Source organism: Phyllobates terribilis, unplaced genomic scaffold (assembly GCF_046119375.1).
Source record: "Phyllobates terribilis strain yellow unplaced genomic scaffold, ASM4611937v1 Scaffold_1__5_contigs__length_1240528914, whole genome shotgun sequence".
Classification (NCBI taxonomy): domain Eukaryota; kingdom Metazoa; phylum Chordata; class Amphibia; order Anura; family Dendrobatidae; genus Phyllobates; species Phyllobates terribilis.
Window position 1 is genome coordinate 1,012,095,480 of NW_027362761.1, and position 15,395 is coordinate 1,012,110,874.

The following is a 15,395-nucleotide window of genomic DNA, read 5'->3' on the forward strand; positions in this document are numbered from 1 at the left end:
CAGTGCCCCCTCACCCAGGTACGCCCCACCGATCATCATCCATCCATTGTCTGCACAGTGTAGTTGATTCATTAGGTTACACATTTTAGTAATAATTCTGTTTTCAGTCTAAATGAACAAAAATCTATAATACAGTATCAGGTGTATAAGAAGCTGCAGAGCAAAGAGCAGAGATAGCAGAGATCAGAGGAGAAGGTGCTGATCGCGGGGTACAGAGACCCCCAGCAGTCCGCGCTCTGCCTGTCGCATTGGACGCGGATACACGTCGCTAGGGCCGATCCCTGCCGCGATCTATGAATGAACGATCCCCCTTCCTCGCATTCATCTCGGCGCTGCCGATCGCTCCCCCGCCCCGCGTGTCCCCTCCCCGGGCAGTGACGTGCCTGCTGGCGGGTGGCAGGAGGAGGAGGAGGCGCACAGTCTCCGGGAGAGAGGACCCGAGCACAGACCCTGAGCCTGGTCACTGCCGCAGGGACAAAGGCACCGGACACCGCAGCCCCGCTCTGTGCTGCCAGTGGCCGTCTGCAGCCCGGGAGCCCCTGCACGCTGCGGGCACTGCCCATGTGCCGGACTGCGGACTCTTCCTCTGCAGGTCAGTGCTGTCTGCTGCGCCACAGAGCGGACGTGGAGTTGTGGGACTGTTACCAAGTGGACGACACATGGATGGTGCACACAGGGCTGACACTACACCATGGGGCTGTGACTACACACTACACACACTGCACTGTGCAGAATATACACTACACCATGGAGCTGTGACTACACACTACACACACTGCACTGTGCAGAATATACACTACACCATGGAGCTGTGACTACACACACTGCACTGTGCAGAATATACACTACACCATGGGGCTGTGACTACACACTACACACACTGCACTGTGCAGAATATACACTACACCATGGAGCTGTGACTACACACTACACACACTGCACTGTGCAGAATATACACTACACCATGGAGCTGTGACTACACACACTGCACTGTGCAGAATATACACTACACCATGGGGCTGTGACTACACACTACACACACTGCACTGTGCAGAATATACACTACACCATGGAGCTGTGACTACACACACTGCACTGTGCAGAATATACACTACACCATGGGGCTGTGACTACACACACTGCACTGTGCAGAATATACACTACACCATGGGGCTGTGACTACACACTACACACACTGCACTGTGCAGAATATACACTACACCATGGAGCTGTGACTACACACACTGCACTGTGCAGAATATACACTACACCATGGGGCTGTGACTACACACACTGCACTGTGCAGAATATACACTACACCATGGGGCTGTGACTACACACTACACACACTGCACTGTGCAGAATATACACTACACCATGGAGCTGTGACTACACACACTGCACTGTGCAGAATATACACTACACCATGGGGCTGTGACTACACACTACACACACTGCACTGTGCAGAATATACACTACACCATGGAGCTGTGACTACACACACTGCACTGTGCAGAATATACACTACACCATGGGGCTGTGACTACACACTACACACACTGCACTGTGCAGAATATACACTACACCATGGGGCTGTGACTACACACACTGCACTGTGCAGAATATACACTACACCATGGGGCTGTGACTACACACTACACACACTGCACTGTGCAGAATATACACTACACCATGGGGCTGTGACTACACACTACACACACTGCACTGTGCAGCATATACACTACACCATGGGGCTGTGACTACACACTACACACACTGCACTGTGCAGAATATACACTACACCATGGGGCTGTGACTACACACTACACACACTGCACTGTGCAGAATATACACTACATAGGGCTGTGACTACACACTACACACACTGCACTGTGCAGAATATACACTACACCATGGGGCTGTGACTACACACTACACACACTGCACTGTGCAGAATATACACTACACCATGGGGCTGTGACTACACACACTGCACTGTGCAGAATATACACTACACCATGGGGCTGTGACTACACACACTGCACTGTGCAGAATATACACTACACCCTGGAGCTGTGACTACACACTACACACACTGCACTGTGCAGAATATACACTACACCATGGGGCTGTGACTACACACTACACACACTGCACTGTGCAGAATATACACTACACCATGGGGCTGTGACTACACACTACACACACTGCACTGTGCAGAATATACACTACACCATGGGGCTGTGACTACACACTACACACACTGCACTGTGCAGCATATACACTACACCATGGGGCTGTGACTACACACTACACACACTGCACTGTGCAGAATATACACTACACCATGGGGCTGTGACTACACACTACACACACTGCACTGTGCAGAATATACACTACACCATGGGGCTGTGACTACACACTACACACACTGCACTGTGCAGCATATACACTACACCATGGGGCTGTGACTACACACTACACACACTGCACTGTGCAGAATATACACTACATAGGGCTGTGACTACACACTACACACACTGCACTGTGCAGAATATACACTACACCATGGGGCTGTGACTACACACTACACACACTGCACTGTGCAGAATATACACTACACCATGGGGCTGTGACTACACACTACACACACTGCACTGTGCAGAATATACACTACACCATGGGGCTGTGACTACACACTACACACACTGCACAGTGCAGGATATACACTACACCATGGGGCTGTGACTACACACTACACACACTGCACTGTGCAGAATATACACTACACCATGGGGCTGCTGCTGTGACTACACACTACACACACTGCACTGTGCAGAATATACACTACACCATGGGGCTGTGACTACACACTACACACACTGCACTGTGCAGCATATACACTACACCATGGGGCTGTGACTACACACTACACACACTGCACTGTGCAGAATATACACTACATAGGGCTGTGACTACACACTACACACACTGCACTGTGCAGAATATACACTACACCATGGGGCTGTGACTACACACTACACACACTGCACTGTGCAGAATATACACTACACCATGGGGCTGTGACTACACACTACACACACTGCACTGTGCAGAATATACACTACACCATGGGGCTGTGACTACACACTACACACACTGCACAGTGCAGGATATACACTACACCATGGGGCTGTGACTACACACTACACACACTGCACTGTGCAGAATATACACTACACCATGGGGCTGTGACTACACACTACACACACTGCACTGTGCAGAATATACACTACACCATGGGGCTGTGACTACACACTACACACACTGCACTGTGCAGAATATACACTACATAGGGCTGTGACTACACACTACACACACTGCACTGTGCAGAATATACACTACACCATGGGGCTGTGACTACACACTACACACACTGCACTGTGCAGCATATACACTACACCATGGGGCTGTGACTACACACTACACACACTGCACTGTGCAGAATATACACTACACCATGGGGCTGTGACTACACACTACACACACTGCACTGTGCAGAATATACACTACACCATGGGGCTGTGACTACACACTACACACACTGCACTGTGCAGAATATACACTACATAGGGCTGTGACTACACACTACACACACTGCACTGTGCAGAATATACACTACACCATGGGGCTGTGACTACACACTACACACACTGCACTGTGCAGCATATACACTACACCATGGGGCTGTGACTACACACTACACACACTGCACTGTGCAGAATATACACTACATAGGGCTGTGACTACACACTACACACACTGCACTGTGCAGAATATACACTACACCATGGGGCTGTGACTACACACTACACACACTGCACTGTGCAGAATATACACTACACCATGGGGCTGTGACTACACACTACACACACTGCACTGTGCAGAATATACACTACACACTACACACACTGCACAGTGCAGGATATACACTACACCATGGGGCTGTGACTACACACTACACACACTGCACTGTGCAGAATATACACTACACCATGGGGCTGCTGCTGTGACTACACACTACACACACTGCACTGTGCAGAATATACACTACACCATGGGGCTGTGACTACACACTACACACACTGCACTGTGCAGCATATACACTACACCATGGGGCTGTGACTACACACTACACACACTGCACTGTGCAGAATATACACTACATAGGGCTGTGACTACACACTACACACACTGCACTGTGCAGAATATACACTACACCATGGGGCTGTGACTACACACTACACACACTGCACTGTGCAGAATATACACTACACCATGGGGCTGTGACTACACACTACACACACTGCACTGTGCAGAATATACACTACACCATGGGGCTGTGACTACACACTACACACACTGCACAGTGCAGGATATACACTACACCATGGGGCTGTGACTACACACTACACACACTGCACTGTGCAGAATATACACTACACCATGGGGCTGCTGCTGTGACTACACACTACGCACACTGCACTGTGCAGAATATACACTACACCATGGGGCTGTGACTACACACTACACACACTGCACAGTGCAGAATATACACTACACCATGGGGCTGTGACTACACACTACACACACTGCACTGTGCAGAATATACACTACACCATGGGGCTGTGACTACACACTACACACACTGCACTGTGCAGAATATACACTACACCATGGAGCTGTGACTACACACTACACACACTGCACTGTGCAGAATATACACTACACCATGGGGCTGTGACTACACACACTGCACTGTACAGAATATACACTACACCATGGGGCTGCTGCTGTGACTACACACACTGCACTGTGCAGAATATACACTACACCATGGAGCTGTGACTACACACTACACACACTGCACTGTACAGAATATACACTACACCATGGGGCTGTGACTACACACACTGCACTGTGCAGAATATACACTACACCATGGGGCTGTGACTACACACTACACACACTGCACTGTGCAGAATATACACTACACCATGGGGCTGTGACTACACACTACACACACTGCACTGTACAGAATATACACTACACCATGGGGCTGTGACTACACACACTGCACTGTGCAGAATATACACTACACCATGGGGCTGTGACTACACACTACACACACTGCACTGTGCAGAATATACACTACACCATGGGGCTGTGACTACACACTACACACACTGCACTGTGCAGCATATACACTACACCATGGGGCTGTGACTACACACTACACACACTGCACTGTGCAGCATATACACTACACCATGGGGCTGTGACTACACACTACACACACTGCACTGTGCAGAATATACACTACACCATGGGGCTGTGACTACACACTACACACACTGCACTGTGCAGAATATACACTACACCATGGGGCTGTGACTACACACTACACACACTGCACAGTGCAGGATATACACTACACCATGGAGCTGTGACTACACACTACACACACTGCACTGTACAGAATATACACTACACCATGGGGCTGTGACTACACACACTGCACTGTGCAGAATATACACTACACCATGGGGCTGTGACTACACACTACACACACTGCACTGTGCAGCATATACACTACACCATCGGGCTGTGACTACACACTACACACACTGCACTGTGCAGCATATACACTACACCATGGGGCTGTGACTACACACTACACACACTGCACTGTGCAGAATATACACTACACCATGGGGCTGCTGCTGTGACTACACACACTGCACTGTGCAGAATATACACTACACCATGGAGCTGTGACTACACACTACACACACTGCACTGTGCAGAATATACACTACACCATGGGGCTGTGACTACACACACTGCACTGTACAGAATATACACTACACCATGGGGCTGCTGCTGTGACTACACACACTGCACTGTGCAGAATATACACTACACCATGGAGCTGTGACTACACACTACACACACTGCACTGTACAGAATATACACTACACCATGGGGCTGTGACTACACACACTGCACTGTGCAGAATATACACTACACCATGGGGCTGTGACTACACACTACACACACTGCACTGTGCAGAATATACACTACACCATGGGGCTGTGACTACACACTACACACACTGCACTGTACAGAATATACACTACACCATGGGGCTGTGACTACACACACTGCACTGTGCAGAATATACACTACACCATGGGGCTGTGACTACACACTACACACACTGCACTGTGCAGAATATACACTACACCATGGGGCTGTGACTACACACTACACACACTGCACTGTGCAGCATATACACTACACCATGGGGCTGTGACTACACACTACACACACTGCACTGTGCAGCATATACACTACACCATGGGGCTGTGACTACACACTACACACACTGCACTGTGCAGAATATACACTACACCATGGGGCTGTGACTACACACTGCACTGTGCAGAATATACACTACACCATGGGGCTGTGACTACACACTACACACACTGCACAGTGCAGGATATACACTACACCATGGAGCTGTGACTACACACTACACACACTGCACTGTACAGAATATACACTACACCATGGGGCTGTGACTACACACACTGCACTGTGCAGAATATACACTACACCATGGGGCTGTGACTACACACTACACACACTGCACTGTGCAGCATATACACTACACCATCGGGCTGTGACTACACACTACACACACTGCACTGTGCAGCATATACACTACACCATGGGGCTGTGACTACACACTACACACACTGCACTGTGCAGAATATACACTACACCATGGAGCTGTGACTACACACTACACACACTGCACTGTACAGAATATACACTACAACATGGGGCTGTGACTACACACACTGCACTGTGCAGAATATACACTACACCATGGGGCTGTGACTACACACTACACACACTGCACTGTGCAGAATATACACTACACCATGGAGCTGTGACTACACACTACACACACTGCACTGTGCAGCATATACACTACACCATGGGGCTGTGACTACACACTACACATAATACACACTGCACTGTGCAGAATATACACTACACCATGGGGCTGTGACTACACACTACACACACTGCACTGTGCAGAATATACACTACACCATGGGGCTGTGACTACACACTACACACACTGCACTGTGCAGAATATACACTACACCATGGAGCTGTGACTACACACTACACACACTGCACTGTGCAGAATATACACTACACCATGGGGCTGTGACTACACACACTGCACTGTGCAGAATATACACTACACCATGGGGCTGTGATTACACACTACACACACTGCACTGTGCAGAATATACACTACACCATGGGGCTGTGACTACACACTACACACACTGCACTGTGCAGAATATACACTACATAGGGCTGTGACTACACACTACACACACTGCACTGTGCAGAATATACACTACACCATGGGGCTGTGACTACACACTACACACACTGCACTGTGCAGAATATACACTACACCATGGGGCTGTGACTACACACTACACACACTGCACTGTGCAGAATATACACTACACCATGGGGCTGTGACTACACACTACACACACTGCACAGTGCAGGATATACACTACACCATGGGGCTGTGACTACACACTACACACACTGCACTGTGCAGAATATACACTACACCATGGGGCTGCTGCTGTGACTACACACTACACACACTGCACTGTGCAGAATATACACTACACCATGGGGCTGTGACTACACACTACACACACTGCACAGTGCAGGATATACACTACACCATGGGGCTGTGACTACACACTACACACACTGCACAGTGCAGGATATACACTACACCATGGGGCTGTGACTACACACTACACACACTGCACTGTGCAGAATATACACTACACCATGGGGCTGTGACTACACACTACACACACTGCACTGTGCAGAATATACACTACACCAGGGGGCTGTGACTACACACTACACACACTGCACTGTACAGAATATACACTACACCATGGGGCTGCTGCTGTGACTACACACACTGCACTGTGCAGAATATACACTACACCATGGAGCTGTGACTACACACTACACACACTGCACTGTGCAGAATATACACTACACCATGGGGCTGTGACTACACACACTGCACTGTACAGAATATACACTACACCATGGGGCTGCTGCTGTGACTACACACACTGCACTGTGCAGAATATACACTACACCATGGAGCTGTGACTACACACTACACACACTGCACTGTACAGAATATACACTACACCATGGGGCTGTGACTACACACACTGCACTGTGCAGAATATACACTACACCATGGGGCTGTGACTACACACTACACACACTGCACTGTGCAGAATATACACTACACCATGGGGCTGTGACTACACACTACACATAATACACACTGCACTGTGCAGCATATACACTACACCATGGGGCTGTGACTACACACTACACATAATACACACTGCACTGTGTAGCATATACACTACACCATGGGGCTGTGACTACACACTACACACACTGCACTGTGCAGAATATACACTACACCATGGGGCTGTGACTACACACTACACACACTGCACTGTGCAGAATATACAGTACACCATGGGGCTGTGACTACACACTACACACACTGCACTGTGCAGAATATACAGTACACCATGGGGCTGTGACTACACACTACACACACTGCACAGTGCAGGATATACACTACACCATGGAGCTGTGACTACACACTACACACACTGCACAGTGCAGGATATACACTACACCATGGAGCTGTGACTACACACTACACACACTGCACTGTGCAGCATATACACTACACCATGGGGCTGTGACTACACACTACACACACTGCACAGTGCAGGATATACACTACACCATGGAGCTGTGACTACACACTACACACACTGCACTGTACAGAATATACACTACACCATGGGGCTGTGACTACACACTACACACACTGCACTGTACAGAATATACACTACACCATGGGGCTGTGACTACACATTACACACACTGCACTGTACAGAATATACACTACACCATGGGGCTGTGACTACACACACTGCACTGTGCAGAATATACACTACACCATGGGGCTGTGACTACACACTACACACACTGCACTGTGCAGCATATACACTACACCATGGAGCTGTGACTACACACTACACACACTGCACAGTGCAGGATATACACTACATACACTACACCATGGGGCTGTGACTACACACTACACATAATACACACTGCACTGTACAGAATATACACTACACCATGGAGCTGTGACTACACACTACACACACTGCACTGTGCAGAATATACACTACACCATGGGGCTGTGACTACACACTACACATAATACACACTGCACTGTACAGAATATACACTACACCATGGGGCTGTGACTACACACTACACACACTGCACTGTGCAGAATATACACTACACCATGGGGCTGTAACTACACACTACACACACTGCACTGTGCAGCATATACACTACACCATGGGGCTGTGACTACACACTACACATAATACACACTGCACTGTACAGAATATACACTACACCATGGAGCTGTGACTACACACTACACACACTGCACAGTGCAGGATATACACTACACCATGGGGCTGTGACTACACACTACACACACTGCACTGTGCAGCATATACACTACACCATGGGGCTGTGACTACACACTACACACACTGCACTGTGCAGCATATACACTGCGCCATGGGGCTGTGACTACACACTACACATAATACACACTGCACTGTACAGAATATACACTACACCATGGGGCTGTGACTACACACTACACATAATACACACTGCACTGTACAGAATATACACTACACCATGGGGCTGTGACTACACACACTGCACTGTACAGAATATACACTACACCATGGGGCTGTGACTACACACACTGCACTGTGCAGAATATACACTACACCATGGGGCTGTGACTACACACTACACACACTGCACTGTGCAGAATATACACTACACCATGGGGCTGTGACTACACACTACACACACTGCACTGTGCAGAATATACACTACACCATGGGGCTGTGACTACACACTACACACACTGCACTGTGCAGAATATACACTACACCATGGGGCTGTGACTACACACTACACACACTGCACTGTGCAGAATATACACTACACCATGGAGCTGTGACTACACACTACACACACTGCACTGTGCAGCGTTGCAGCGTATACACTACATAGGGCTGTGACTACACACTACACATAATACACACTGCACTGTGCAGAATATACACTACACCATGGGGCTGTGACTACACACTACACACACTGCACAGTGCAGAATATACACTACACCATGGAGCTGTGACTTCACACTACACACACTGCACTGTGCAGAATATACACTACACCATGGGGCTGTGACTGCACACTACACACACTGCACTGTGCAGAATATACAGTACATAGGGCTGTGACTACACACTACACATAATACACACTGCACTGTGCAGAATATACACTACACCATGGGGCTGTGACTACACACTACACACACTGCACAGTGCAGAATATACACTACACCATGGAGCTGTGACTTCACACTACACACACTGCACTGTGCAGAATATACACTACACCATGGGGCTGTGACTACACACTACACACACTGCACTGTACAGAATATACACTACACCATGGGGCTGTGACTACACACACTGCACTGTGCAGAATATACACTACACCATGGGGCTGTGACTACACACTACACACACTGCACTGTGCAGAATATACACTACACCATGGGGCTGTGACTACACACTACACACACTGCACTGTACAGAATATACACTACACCATGGGGCTGTGACTACACACACTGCACTGTGCAGAATATACACTACACCATGGGGCTGTGACTACACACTACACACACTGCACTGTGCAGAATATACACTACACCATGGGGCTGTGACTACACACTACACACACTGCACTGTGCAGCATATACACTACACCATGGGGCTGTGACTACACACTACACACACTGCACTGTGCAGCATATACACTACACCATGGGGCTGTGACTACACACTACACACACTGCACTGTGCAGAATATACACTACACCATGGGGCTGTGACTACACACTGCACTGTGCAGAATATACACTACACCATGGGGCTGTGACTACACACTACACACACTGCACAGTGCAGGATATACACTACACCATGGAGCTGTGACTACACACTACACACACTGCACTGTACAGAATATACACTACACCATGGGGCTGTGACTACACACACTGCACTGTGCAGAATATACACTACACCATGGGGCTGTGACTACACACTACACACACTGCACTGTGCAGCATATACACTACACCATCGGGCTGTGACTACACACTACACACACTGCACTGTGCAGCATATACACTACACCATGGGGCTGTGACTACACACTACACACACTGCACTGTGCAGAATATACACTACACCATGGAGCTGTGACTACACACTACACACACTGCACTGTACAGAATATACACTACAACATGGGGCTGTGACTACACACACTGCACTGTGCAGAATATACACTACACCATGGGGCTGTGACTACACACTACACACACTGCACTGTGCAGAATATACACTACACCATGGAGCTGTGACTACACACTACACACACTGCACTGTGCAGCATATACACTACACCATGGGGCTGTGACTACACACTACACATAATACACACTGCACTGTGCAGAATATACACTACACCATGGGGCTGTGACTACACACTACACACACTGCACTGTGCAGAATATACACTACACCATGGGGCTGTGACTACACACTACACACACTGCACTGTGCAGAATATACACTACACCATGGAGCTGTGACTACACACTACACACACTGCACTGTGCAGAATATACACTACACCATGGGGCTGTGACTACACACACTGCACTGTGCAGAATATACACTACACCATGGGGCTGTGATTACACACTACACACACTGCACTGTGCAGAATATACACTACACCATGGGGCTGTGACTACACACTACACACACTGCACTGTGCAGAATATACACTACATAGGGCTGTGACTACACACTACACACACTGCACTGTGCAGAATATACACTACACCATGGGGCTGTGACTACACACTACACACACTGCACTGTGCAGAATATACACTACACCATGGGGCTGTGACTACACACTACACACACTGCACTGTGCAGAATATACACTACACCATGGGGCTGTGACTACACACTACACACACTGCACAGTGCAGGATATACACTACACCATGGGGCTGTGACTACACACTACACACACTGCACTGTGCAGAATATACACTACACCATGGGGCTGTGACTACACACTACACACACTGCACTGTGCAGAATATACACTACACCAGGGGGCTGTGACTACACACTACACACACTGCACTGTACAGAATATACACTACACCATGGGGCTGCTGCTGTGACTACACACACTGCACTGTGCAGAATATACACTACACCATGGAGCTGTGACTACACACTACACACACTGCACTGTGCAGAATATACACTACACCATGGGGCTGTGACTACACACACTGCACTGTACAGAATATACACTACACCATGGGGCTGCTGCTGTGACTACACACACTGCACTGTGCAGAATATACACTACACCATGGAGCTGTGACTACACACACTGCACTGTGCAGAATATACACTACACCATGGGGCTGTGACTACACACTACACACACTGCACTGTGCAGAATATACACTACACCATGGGGCTGTGACTACACACTACACATAATACACACTGCACTGTGCAGCATATACACTACACCATGGGGCTGTGACTACACACTACACACACTGCACTGTACAGAATATACACTACACCATGGGGCTGTGACTACACACACTGCACTGTGCAGAATATACACTACACCATGGGGCTGTGACTACACACTACACACACTGCACTGTGCAGAATATACACTACACCATGGGGCTGTGACTACACACTACACATAATACACACTGCACTGTGCAGCATATACACTACACCATGGGGCTGTGACTACACACTACACATAATACACACTGCACTGTGCAGCATATACACTACACCATGGGGCTGTGACTACACACTACACACACTGCACTGTGCAGAATATACACTACACCATGGGGCTGTGACTACACACTACACACACTGCACTGTGCAGAATATACAGTACACCATGGGGCTGTGACTACACACTACACACACTGCACTGTGCAGAATATACAGTACACCATGGGGCTGTGACTACACACTACACACACTGCACAGTGCAGGATATACACTACACCATGGAGCTGTGACTACACACTACACACACTGCACAGTGCAGGATATACACTACACCATGGAGCTGTGACTACACACTACACACACTGCACTGTGCAGCATATACACTACACCATGGGGCTGTGACTACACACTACACACACTGCACAGTGCAGGATATACACTACACCATGGAGCTGTGACTACACACTACACACACTGCACTGTACAGAATATACACTACACCATGGGGCTGTGACTACACACTACACACACTGCACTGTACAGAATATACACTACACCATGGGGCTGTGACTACACATTACACACACTGCACTGTGCAGAATATACACTACACCATGGGGCTGTGACTACACACTACACACACTGCACTGTGCAGCATATACACTACACCATGGAGCTGTGACTACACACTACACACACTGCACAGTGCAGGATATACACTACATACACTACATCATGGGGCTGTGACTACACACTACACATAATACACACTGCACTGTACAGAATATACACTACACCATGGAGCTGTGACTACACACTACACACACTGCACTGTGCAGAATATACACTACACCATGGGGCTGTGACTACACACTACACATAATACACACTGCACTGTACAGAATATACACTACACCATGGGGCTGTGACTACACACTACACACACTGCACTGTGCAGAATATACACTACACCATGGGGCTGTAACTACACACTACACACACTGCACTGTGCAGCATATACACTACACCATGGGGCTGTGACTACACACTACACATAATACACACTGCACTGTACAGAATATACACTACACCATGGAGCTGTGACTACACACTACACACACTGCACAGTGCAGGATATACACTACACCATGGGGCTGTGACTACACACTACACACACTGCACTGTGCAGCATATACACTACACCATGGGGCTGTGACTACACACTACACACACTGCACTGTGCAGCATATACACTGCGCCATGGGGCTGTGACTACACACTACACATAATACACACTGCACTGTACAGAATATACACTACACCATGGGGCTGTGACTACACACTACACATAATACACACTGCACTGTACAGAATATACACTACACCATGGGGCTGTGACTACACACACTGCACTGTACAGAATATACACTACACCATGGGGCTGTGACTACACACACTGCACTGTGCAGAATATACACTACACCATGGGGCTGTGACTACACACTACACACACTGCACTGTGCAGAATATACACTACACCATGGGGCTGTGACTACACACTACACACACTGCACTGTGCAGAATATACACTACACCATGGGGCTGTGACTACACACTACACACACTGCACTGTGCAGAATATACACTACACCATGGGGCTGTGACTACACACTACACACACTGCACTGTGCAGAATATACACTACACCATGGAGCTGTGACTACACACTACACACACTGCACTGTGCAGCGTTGCAGCGTATACACTACATAGGGCTGTGACTACACACTACACATAATACACACTGCACTGTGCAGAATATACACTACACCATGGGGCTGTGACTACACACTACACACACTGCACAGTGCAGAATATACACTACACCATGGAGCTGTGACTTCACACTACACACACTGCACTGTGCAGAATATACACTACACCATGGGGCTGTGACTGCACACTACACACACTGCACTGTGCAGAATATACAGTACATAGGGCTGTGACTACACACTACACATAATACACACTGCACTGTGCAGAATATACACTACACCATGGGGCTGTGACTACACACTACACACACTGCACAGTGCAGAATATACACTACACCATGGAGCTGTGACTTCACACTACACACACTGCACTGTGCAGAATATACAC

General features: G+C 48.3%; 1 protein-coding gene across 2 annotated transcripts in view; it reads left to right on the forward strand.

Annotated features, from left to right (window-relative positions):
• The first annotated feature begins 369 nt into the window (after nt 1-369).
• The window catches only part of SH3RF1 (SH3 domain containing ring finger 1), a 231,248-nt gene continuing 216,222 nt past the window's right edge, over nt 370-15,395 (forward strand). For both annotated transcript variants that reach the window (XM_073644112.1, XM_073644123.1), the window contains exon 1: nt 370-592. The gene's annotated coding sequence lies outside the window, so the exon portion shown is untranslated. The remainder of the gene's footprint in view (nt 593-15,395) is intronic.